General features: G+C 44.5%; 1 non-coding gene across 1 annotated transcript; it reads right to left on the bottom strand.

Moving 5' to 3' along the window:
* Positions 1–741: 741 nt before the first annotated feature.
* LOC120093447 (small nucleolar RNA SNORA17) lies at positions 742–870 on the bottom strand. Its single transcript, XR_005486504.1, has one exon. It is a non-coding gene; the product is annotated as a small nucleolar RNA SNORA17 (small nucleolar RNA).
* Positions 871–11,449: the final 10,579 nt, after the last annotated feature.

Below are 11,449 nucleotides of genomic sequence, written 5' to 3' on the forward strand. Positions count from 1 at the left end.
CCAACATTCTTGCTCTCATGATCTGGGGGCCAGGTCTCCCGCCTGCCATAGCTAGTGAGGGGAGAGGGGTGAGGGGCATCTCTTCCTCACTCACAACCTCACCACGCAGTGTGGGGCCAGCTCATCCACATCTCCTACGTTGTACAGACCTTCTCTCCCAAGCACTGCAGCTACTTAGGGTGTGATCAGCTCTCCTGTTCTTATATTCCTAGGGCCAGGTGAGGGGTGGGGCCAGTTCTGCACAGCCCTCCAATATCAAAATGTTCCTGGGAAGGTAGCCCAGACCAGGGACCTGGCCTTTGGTGGTAACGATCATAGACCCAGATAATGTTCTCCAGACAGGCAGGACCCCACTCACCATGATCCCAGGTGGCATCACGGGCTACTCACGTCAGGCTGTTCGTCACTACTCTCGAGTCTCCAGTCCTGCCTCTCTTCATTGTGCCCACATCCTTCTGTTTCTCTTTCTATGTCTCTTCCATTTCTCTACCACTTACTCCTCAGTGGTGTCTAGGGTCTCTTGAATGTCTGGGATCATCTTAGGAGTGGTCTCAGAAGTGCTATGGGGTCATTGTGGGCATGGTCTGCCCCTGTGCCCTGGGCCTGTGTAGCACTGGACTGGTGATCATCTCCGGCCAGCTCCCTGTCAGGACCCCATGGCAAGGAGTCTTATGCCTCAACCAGGTCTCCCTACCCCTTGGTATCCAACTGAAGCTCATCTCAGGCTCCCCCTTTTCAGGGAGTGTTAGGCTACTAATCCTGCTAATCACAGGTCAGAACACTGAGCATAGAAATGGCCTCTCTCCTCTCTGCCACCTAGTGAGGCATGTTTGACACAGCAGCCACACTTCTAATGCTTCTAGGGGCAGATACTACCTTGGACTGGTGGCCAGGCCTTCCTTGGTGTTCTCAAACCTTAGGAAACAAACCTCCTGAAGGCTGTGCTGTGCAACTGTTGAATTTTCTTTTCTAAAGCTCATGTTTATGCCTCAGTCCCTACCTGGTAGACTGAAGCCCTGAAAGGTGACTGAATTATGACACAATCAATGGCTCATATGTTAATAGATTAACAATATAATATTGGGAAATGGAGTCTAGGTGGAAGAATTGGGTTGTGCAGTATGCCTTGGAATAATGAATCTTGTTCCGATGCCATACTTTCTCTGCTTTCTGGCCACCTACAGCAGAGAAAGTCAGGCTTGCTTCTCCATGCCTTCCATCATAGACCTTGCCGTGGCTCAGAATCAGCGAAGCTACTGACCATACACTGAAACTAAGCCAGACCAGACCTTGCACCCTTTAACTTGTTTTGGCCAGGGATTTTGTCGCAGCAATGAAAATTAAACATACTTTCCCAGACAATGCCCCAAGACAATTATTAACCTTATGTCTATTTTCCAAAGTTTTGAATATATTAATATCCTGGCAACGTTAGTCTGGAACAAAATCCATGAGCTTTTCTGCTTATAAGATGTGAAAAAAATTGTGCGACATATTTTCTCCCAGTATTACCTCATTTCCCCTAAAGGGTTGTTACAATCTATTTAAATACGGTGTGCTATATAATTATATAACCCCTTATTTTGCTTTAGTGTGAAATGACTCACCATTGTCTTATTTTTATATGATTATTAGAAAGTGCAACCTTTCATATGCTTATTGTTAGCAAAGTTGCCTTCAAGTCAGTTGCTTATTTATGAAGTTTTCCATCGGTTTAAAATGGAAAATTAGATGGGTCTGGTGGCGTAACCCTGTAGTTACATCTACTCAGGATGCCAAGGCAGGAGGATTACAAGCACAATAGTTGGGAGAGCTGGAGAGGGAGCTGAAGACCAGCCTGGGAAACTTGGCAAAATCCTGTGTCAGAATTAAAAAAATAAGCCAAGGTGTTCAGGATACAGCGCAGTAAGTAACTTTCCCTGGCATGTGCAAGGCCCTCATTCCAATCTCTAGTACCAAAAAATAAAAACAGAAAGGAAGTGTGTACCCTAAAATAAGTACCATCTTACTACATCTCCAACACTTGTCTACTGTATGTATGTTACATGCTGATAGGTATCTGTTGGTTCTGAGAAACCATCTTTCCTCCACTCCATGGATTCACGGGGCATGAAATTACAAGACCCTATCTTGGGCTTTCTTGTGACCCTGTCCTACAAATCATGGGTTTTGAAATGGTCATGTGACTTAAAGATAAATCAAGGAAAGCTTTGAGAGCGCTCACTTTGATCTTGTAGCCTGCACTCTTCTTTCTTAGTTCATTTGTCTGCTATGAGAACGTGCTTCACAGACCTTTGAAGCAAGCAGCTTCCTCCACAGTAGTCTCAACTGCCACTGTCGGCAGTTCACATCCCCGACAGGACTGCTTCCTGCTCTTGCTCCCAGCCATTGTTCAGCTTGATCTGAAGCCTGGGACTCCTCTAATGATCAGACTGACCTGAGAACCGACTCCTAGTGTCCCTAGCCCAAATCACCTTTAGGTCACACAGCATCATAGGATGCACTCTCTTCCCTCTCAGTTTCCTTCAGAGCCAAACGTACACCGTGGCACGCCAAATTATCCAGTGTGCCTCAGGGCCCCTTGCACTCTCTCAGGCATTTTGCCTGAGATTTTCGAATGGCTGGATTTCTGCCTCTCAGAAGACTTGACTGACTGCTGTAATAGTCTAAGGTGATGGTGCCTGTTTTGGCTCTCATATGGAGTGAGTCAGTTGAGAATCAGGAAAATGAGGCAGAGAAGCCAGAGAGGTGATGAAACTGACAATATTTGAATTCCTAGTCAGTCTCCAGTTGCATTTCTACAGGTCCTAATTTAAAAATTTCTCCTCTGTGAAAGCAGGAACATATAGATAGGGTTCACGTACTTCTGAATCCTTAGCATGAATACTTGGCCAGCCACTTAGAAGGCACAAAAACACCCCCGCCCTCCAAGCACATACTAGGTGAACAATTCCTGTTCTTAGGTAAACCCCTGAGCTCTCATTCTCCTGTAACCCCGAACCACTTTATTGACAGATCATAATAATGTGCAAAGAATGTCCCGTATGTAAAGGCATGCCTTCATACATGAGGTCCAGCAATAGATCTTTGCTCTGTCCCTTTTGGAATGGAGCTAGAAGTCCAAATACTCCATCCTCACAGAAGAGACCTCTTAATCCTGCTTTAAAGTGAGAAAAAGCTGCCATTCTCCTTGAAGTCAAGAGTCACACAGGATGGATTTGGGCTGTTTTTTTCAGAGCCAGATTCTCAAATGAATATTTCCACCCTGACTGATTCTTTTTTTTTTTTCTTCTAACAAATAGGAATTTTATAAACACAAGCAAAACAGTGCACTTACCTAGCTCCATGTAATTCTATTTTTAACATTTACAATTCTTTGTTTCCGAACAAAACCCACAGGGACTTACCACGGTAAAAGCATGAGCAAACAGGCCCAAGATTTGCTGTAGAACCTTAGGCCATTGTAGCAATTCTGAACAAAAAAGCAGCAAGAGCCCATGAAAAGGACATGTTTCTGGGGAAGCATCCAGGCCCCTAGACTCAGTCACTCCTGGGAATTCCTCGAAGCTATTTTAAGGCTCAACCACAGGAACATTGATGCTTTGGACCTTAGTCTGAAGACAAAGTCTGAGTCAGCGAGGGGTGGTCCAATCCTGGGATTACTGACACGGCTGCCTGATACAGGGTTTATGAAGGCTGTAAAGGCAAGAAGAATTCTAAAACAATAAAGACTGTCCAGCAGCAGGCAGACCATTGTTATACAGCAAAAGGTGACCTTAAGAGCAGAACAAACACTGCAACTCATCCTAATGAACACTTAAACATTTCCTTTGTTTTTCCATAGAGCGCCATCTTCTGTTAATGAATTACATGGAAGTGACAACCTCACATACGTGAATGGAGAATAGCTCTGAGACATACTTTAATACCTGGGTCTATCAGCTAGTCTCACGCTGAAGTGGTGCCTAAATTTATCCATCAGTTTGGTAATATCAGTTTCAAAAAGGCATGCGTTTTTATTTTACCAAAAAGAATTTTTTTGGATTAACACAGACGTCTTCTCTCTGTGTGTGTCTCTGTGTCTCTGTGTGTCTGTCTGTCTGTCTGTCTGCATCACCCCCCAATCTGTGTGTGTGTGTGTGTGTGTGTGTATGTGTGTGTGTATGTGTGTGTGCTTGTGTGTGAATGTAGAGTTCTAGAAATTTTTTTTTATTGTTTGACAAGCATGGTGCATTCATTTCCTCCTTTCAGAAACAATAAACTAAAAAACCAAGGAAGGAAGCTATTTATTTTTAAAATTACTCATGAGCTCCGAGGCAACAGGATTTGTTCCAGTCTTCCCATCCAATTGTTGGAATTTCCCCAGAGACTAGAGCTTGTCCTTCTGGAACACCATTGCTTTGTTTGAGAAAAACAAAGAGGGCTGCCAAAGCACGGGGCTGTGGGTGCAGTAAGCAGATTAAGCCAGAGCCACAGGAGGCATTGTGCTCATCCATCCCAAGGACAGACACCCTCTACTCTGTGTTTTATTACCAGTCCACAGGTCGCACTTAGAAAGCCTTCTATGCTCACAATGTAATATGGCTTCTTTTGTTATGTAGATCTTTGTCTGAGTTTAACATACTTCAAAATACGAAGAAACCTATACAGTATACATTAAAAACAAATGGTGGAGATTCTTCTTGGTCTTTGAAATGAACCCTTCATTTCAGAGAACCCTGGCTTGAGATGTCAGGGGTAGGGAGAGGAGGAAGGACTATGTCTAATTTTGTTTTTTTTTTTTAGTGCACCAGTTTTATATGCATCTTCTGTGTGAACACTTATTCATGTGCTATAACTATAACCATAGCCCCGCTCGCTCCCATTATTCAATGCAGTCAGAAATAATAAGACCTATCTATGTAGATTAAAAAAATTTTTTCCGGGGTTGGGGATTTAGCTCAGCGGTAGAGCGCTTGCCTAGCAAGCGCAAGGCCCTGGGTTCGGTCCCCAGCTCCGAAAAAAAAAATTTCCAAGTCCAGTTGAGAAAATAAGACATCTAAAACCATAAAAGTAACTTTTCAAATTTCAAAGGCAAGATTTTCTGGTTCTAGAAACCACCGCTGAAGAGTTTCTATCAGCTTTCCCATGAGACATCTTTCTGGGTCAGTGGAATTAAAGGGATTTGCATTCACTTCATCATAGAAGAACATTTGAGTTTTTAACTCAATTTTTTTTTCCTGTCCACTGGGTTTCATGTTCCGTATCCTATTTGTTGCCACACAGCAGTTTACAGGAAGATCTAGGTACAGCCAACCCTAGAGACTGCTGGGAATTTCGTGAAGAGAATGTAAACGTGCCCTCATACTAAAATGTCCTCCCACTGGCATCCTCAGAAACCTCTTGTTCTGCTTTTATTCCCGAGTCATTTATTCATGTAACCAACATTTATTGGATGGCTACTGGGTATCAAACTCTTGATCTTAGCACTAGCATTATATCATGGAACTGAGAAAAAAAAGCCTAGTAGTAAATATTCATATTTTAGTAGCAAGGATGGGTGGAAAATACAAATGGAAGTGTGCCGGATGACAAATGTTACAGAAAATACTAAGGCAGAAGATAGATCAGAATGCTGAGGGCCATGGGCACATTTTTAAATGAAGGGATGAGCTAAGGCCATAGTTTTTGGTGATGTCAGAGCCAACGCTCAAGGAAAATGGACAACAGAGGATGTGGATAGAGAACCCTGGTTTCAGCATCCTAGACTATCTGGATCAGGGATAACTGAAGTGGAATGAGAAAGCGGGAGAAAGGCATGATGGCTCAGGGAAAGTTTGTTTTATTATGTTTACATTGAATGGCATTTGGCTTTGCCTAGAAGCCCAGGAAACTGCTTTGAAAGAATCTTGTTTTCTTTAGAATCACTTAACTATCAGTTAGATCTAGGTTAACTGAAATCTTGTAACTAGAGAAAATATTTTAAATGTTTGTGTATTAAGGTGCACGTGAAATAGACTTTATCTGCTGAGGTCTATTTTATTTTTATTTTTTTTAAAAGAGGGACTGCTTAAGAATTTTTAAGCTTAAGTTCCATAATCACATGAATATTACTATGCCTGATGACAGGTAGCCTAGTGGCTTCTAGAGAGCAGTTTTGGGTTATTTTATTTCCCAGTAAGTTTGAATTACTGATTTTAGGTGTGCATATCATTCAAGATTTTATATAAAATAAAATACCTAAGTTGACTCTGCAATAAGACTGTCTGGTTTAATAACATGAAGTAGTGAGTAAAGTTATATCATAGACGAATAGTTGAGTAGAACTGCACCTTAGGTGTAGCACAGAATAATAATTCTTTCTTCCCAAGTATATCTTTTATTAAGGCTTTGGCTGCTCTATTGATGTAACTGAGCTCATTTAAAGCAAAACGTTTTACTCAGCTGAAAGTTTTGGAGGCCGGAACAATCTAGACAAATGTCTTGGGGTTTCTATTGCTGCAACAGAACATCACAAACAAAAACCAAGCTGGGGAGGAAAGGGTTTATTTGGTTTACACTTCCATATTGCTGTTTGTCACTGAAAGTAGTCAGGACAGAGACTCAAACAGGGTAGGAACCTGGATGCAGGAGCTGATGGAGAGGCCACGAAGGAGTGCTGCTTACTGGCTTGCTCTTCATGGCTTGATCAGCCTGCCTTTTATAGAACTGAGGACCACCACCCCAGGGATGGCATCACCTACAATGGGCCGGGTCCTCCCCCATTGATCACTCATTGAGAAAATGCCTTATAGTTGATCTACAGAGGCATTTCCTCAGCTAAGGCTCTTTCCTCTCTGATGACTCTAGTTTGTGTCAAGTTGACACAAAACCAGCCAGTACAATGAGATGGTCCTCAGCTTGAGCTTCACAGAAGTGTCCAGTGTTAGCTGGCATGGTGGCGAGATGATACACAAGAGGGATGATGGAGAGACGGTACACAAGAAGGTTATAACCACTAGGGACATAGAGGACAACCCAGAGCTTAGGCCTGTTCTTCTGCCCTTAGAACAGCTTGCTCTCAAAAGCAGCCTCATCAAGACAGCTGCATACTTATTTAAGGGCAGCACCCCCATTTCGTATAAGGAGTTTCCATGAGAATTCTACCAATTCTCATATGATCATGCTAGGGACTAAACCACCAGCCTGTGAAACATTAAATGACAAACCACATTCAGACCAAAACGCACTGTGCATTTGGCCTGTGGTCCAACAAAGGCAGTCTTGCTGTGGTGCACATACAATTAGGCGAGCTGACAGGAACAGAGTGGGCAGTAATAAGGCAGATAACCATGCCCCCCCCCCCCAACACATGCAGTATATTGGAGACTGCAGTTGTAAATCAAGAAAAATAGTGCACATCTGGTGCAAACTGAAATTCTAAGTAAAACTTAAGATTCCAGAAGAAAAGGGACTCCCATAAGAAGGTGACTGTGCTGTTTCCAGAAGGAGCTCAAGAAATTTCGTACCTGCCAAGTATGTACTTCACGTAAAGCCCTTCTGGTTCATTTTTTGTCTCTGTGATAAAATGCTTCAGATAACTGACTGGAGGGAGAACAGTTTATTTTGGCTCCCATATTCAGATGTGTCACACGATATAAGCAGCTGATACCTAGACTCTGTGACAAGGAAGAGGCAACCCCGTGAAGGTGAGTGTATAGCAGGGCAAGGGGCGTGGCCAAGGACCACCGGTGAGTTCAAAAGGAAGAGGGAAGTTGCAAAGTCCCAGCATGCACGTTAGAGGCAGGGACATAGACCTTTGTCTATGTTGGGGACTCAGATTCAGAAAGTTGATTATGTCACCTTTTCTCCAAAAGTAGGCACGGTTTTGGATACGCCTGGGAAATGCCTCTAGTGTTATTTTATGAACCATTTAGTAAACTTCTTAAAGATCCTAAATATCTCATTACTTCAGAAACTCAAACCAAAAATCAGATAACCCTCGTTTACATGGACGGAGGAGAAAGTGGGAACAATGGTTTAAATAGTCGTCAACAATAGGGTTTGGACATAGCATTGGAGCAACGGATGCTGTATTAGGTGAAGAGTAAATGGCTTGTTTCATAGCAGGTGACATTTATCTTTCTATCCATTACTTGCTACATTAAGATGCTGTTGAAAGGTCAATCCCAGTGCTCACCATGTTTCAGGACTGTGAAGGTTTGAGTAAAATTGGTCCCCATATGCCAATAGGGAGTGGCATCACTAAGAGGTGTGGCCTTGTTGGAGGAAGTGTATCACTGGTGCGGGCTTTGAGGTTTCAGATGCTCACGCCAGACTCAGTCTGTCTGTCTCCTCCTGTTGCCTGCCAATCTGAATGTAGAACTCTCTGCTACCTCTCTAGGACCATGTCTGCCTGTATGCCACCATGCTTCCCTTTGTGACGATAATGATTTGAACCCCTGAACTATCAGCCAGTTCCGATGAACTATTTTCCTTTATAAGAGTTGTTGGGTCATGATGTCTCTTCACAACAACAGAAACCCTAAGGCAAGTACGTAAATTTATGTCATGAGCGTTGCTGAACAATTTGGCACTTATTTTGCTCTAGGTGTTTCTTATAATGTAAACCTTGAGCAATTCTAAAATTTGAAAAGAAGATGATCTTGGGTTAGGGAGACGGATACAATGAATAGAGTGTTTACCATGCACATAGGAACATCTGTGGGCAGCCCCCGGCACTCATGTAAAAGCTGGGAGTATCTCTGAAAACAGCACAGGAAACAAACACAGGCCGATCCAGGGGCAGCCAGCATAGCTGGAACTGTGTGAACTTTCGTCCACCTGTGCAAATCTGTGTCTGCAGGACCTGGGATCTGAGGACTTGGAAGAATGAGCCGGACTATAGGCTAATGCTATGGACATCTCTACTTCAGTATCAGTGTACTTTTATACACAAATCAAAACGAAAGCAATGACCCAAGAAAGGTTGTTTGAGTTCAGAAAACAACATGATGAGGACAACATGTAAATAAATGATAAATGCCAGAAGGCACACACTAAACATTGACAGAGCAACTCTTTCCCAGAACTTTGCTCAGAATAGACCAATTTAAACACGGATTCCTGGCACACAGCAGAGATTATACCTGGAAAAGCAAGACAGAAGGGTATACCCAGATGCAGGGCGCACTGACCAGGCTGGGTACTATATCTATGTTTTAACACCCAACAAGAGTAAGCCCATCCGATAAATTGAATGCACACGTTTGTCACAGGAGGCATGACATCACATCCAAGAACAATTTAGGGAACAAAATGCACTTGAGGTAAAAGGGCCTCTGTCTTTTTTCCTCCCTGGAGCCCCTCTCACAGTTCCCCAAGACATTACTCACCATGGGTCATTCATTGATAGTGTTCTGACAAAATAGCGAAGTGAAGAGTTCCTGTCTTATAAAAAGTGATTGAACCCGTGGGAGAGAGACCCCACCGCCTGATCAGGTGGGCACTCCTGAGGCTGCAGAGCAGAGGAGACCACCAACACTGCCCACCCCTGCCCACATCCCTGGCCCAAGAGGAAACTGTATAAGGCCTCTGGGCTCCCGTGGGGGAGGGCCCGGGAGCGGCAGGACCCCTGCGCCTGAGACACTGCCGGAACCTGAAGGAAACAGACCGGATAAACAATTCTCTGCACCCAAATCCCGTGGGAGGGAGAGCTGAACCTTCAGAGAGGGGAACACGCCTGGGAAACCAGAAGAGACTGCACTCTGTGCACATCCAGGCGCCAGAGGAAAACACCAAATGCCATCTGGAACCCTGGTGCACGGAGGCTCCTGGAAAGAGCGGCGCAGATCTTCCCGGTTGCTGCCACAGCGGAGAGGACTTAGGCAGTACCCCACGAGCAAACTTGAGCCTTGGAACTGCAGGTAGGACCAACTTTTCCCCTGCAAGAAACCTGCCTGGTGAACTCAGGACACACAGAGGCAAAATTCCTCTAAGGCCGGGCACTTCCTGTGTTTACCGGAAGTCCCACACCGGCGGATCCCGGACCGCAGCAGCTCTCTGCTCCCAAACCCCGTGGGAGAGAGACCTCACCGCCTGATCAGGTGGGCACTCCTGAGGCTGCAGAGCGGAGGAGACCACCAACACTGCCCACCCCTGCCCACATCCCTGGCCCAAGAGGCAACTGTATAAGGCCTCTGGGTTCCCGTAGGGGAGGGCCCGGGAGCGGCAGGACCCCTGCGCCTGAGACACTGCCGGAACCTGAAGGAAACAGACCGGATAAACAGTTCTCTGCACCCAAATCCCGTGGGAGGGAGAGCTGAACCTTCAGAGAGGTGGACACGCCTGGGAAACCAGAAGAGACTGCACTCTGTGCACATCCAGGCGCCAGAGGAAAACACCAAACGTCATCTGAAACCCTGGTGCACAGAGGCTCCCGGAAGGAGCGGCACAGATTTTCCCGGTTGCTGCCACAGCGGAGAGGACTTAGGCAGTACCCCACGAGCAAACTTGAGCCTTGGAACCACAGGTAGGACCAATTTTTCCCCTGCAAGAAACCTGCCTGGTGAACTCAAGACACAGGCCCACAGGAACAGCTGAAGACCTGTAGAGAGGAAAAACTACACGCCCGAAAGCAGAACACTCTGTCCCCATAACTGGCTGAAAGAAAACAGGAAAACAGGTCTACAGCACTCCTGACACACAGGTTATAGGACAGTCTAGCCACTGTCAGAAATAGCAGAACAAAGTAACACTAGAGATAATCTGATGGCGAGAGGCAAGCACAGGAACCCAAGCAACAGAAACCAAGACTACATGGCATCATCGGAGCCCAATTCTCCCACCAAAGCAAACACGGAATATCCAAACACACCAGAAAAGCAAGATCTTGTTTCAAAATCATATTTGATCATGATGCTGGAGGACTTCAAGAAAGACATAAAGAACTCCCTTAGAGAACAAGTAGAAGCCTACAGAGAGGAATCGCAAAAATCCCTGAAAGAATTCCAGGAAAACACAATCAAACAGTTGAAGGAATTAAAAATGGAAATAGAAGCAATCAAGAAAGAACACATGGAAACAACCCTGGACATAGAAAATCAAAAGAAAAGACAAGGAGCTGTAGATACAAGCTTCACCAACAGAATTCAAGAGATGGAAGAGAGAATCTCGGGAGCAGAAGATTCCATAGAAATCATTGACTCAACTGTCAAAGATAATGTAAAGCGGAAAAAGCTACTGGTCCAAAACATACAGGAAATCCAGGACTCAATGAGAAGATCAAACCTAAGGATAATAGGTATAGAAGAGAATGAAGACTCCCAGCTCAAAGGACCAGTAAATATCTTCAACAAAATCATAGAAGAAAACTTCCCTAACCTAAAAAAAGAGATACCCATAGGCATACAAGAAGCCTACAGAACTCCAAATAGATTGGACCAGAAAAGAAACACCTCCCGTCACATAATTGTCAAAACACCAAACGCAC

Source organism: Rattus norvegicus, chromosome 6, assembly GCF_036323735.1.
Source record: "Rattus norvegicus strain BN/NHsdMcwi chromosome 6, GRCr8, whole genome shotgun sequence".
Taxonomy (NCBI): Eukaryota; Metazoa; Chordata; class Mammalia; order Rodentia; family Muridae; genus Rattus; species Rattus norvegicus.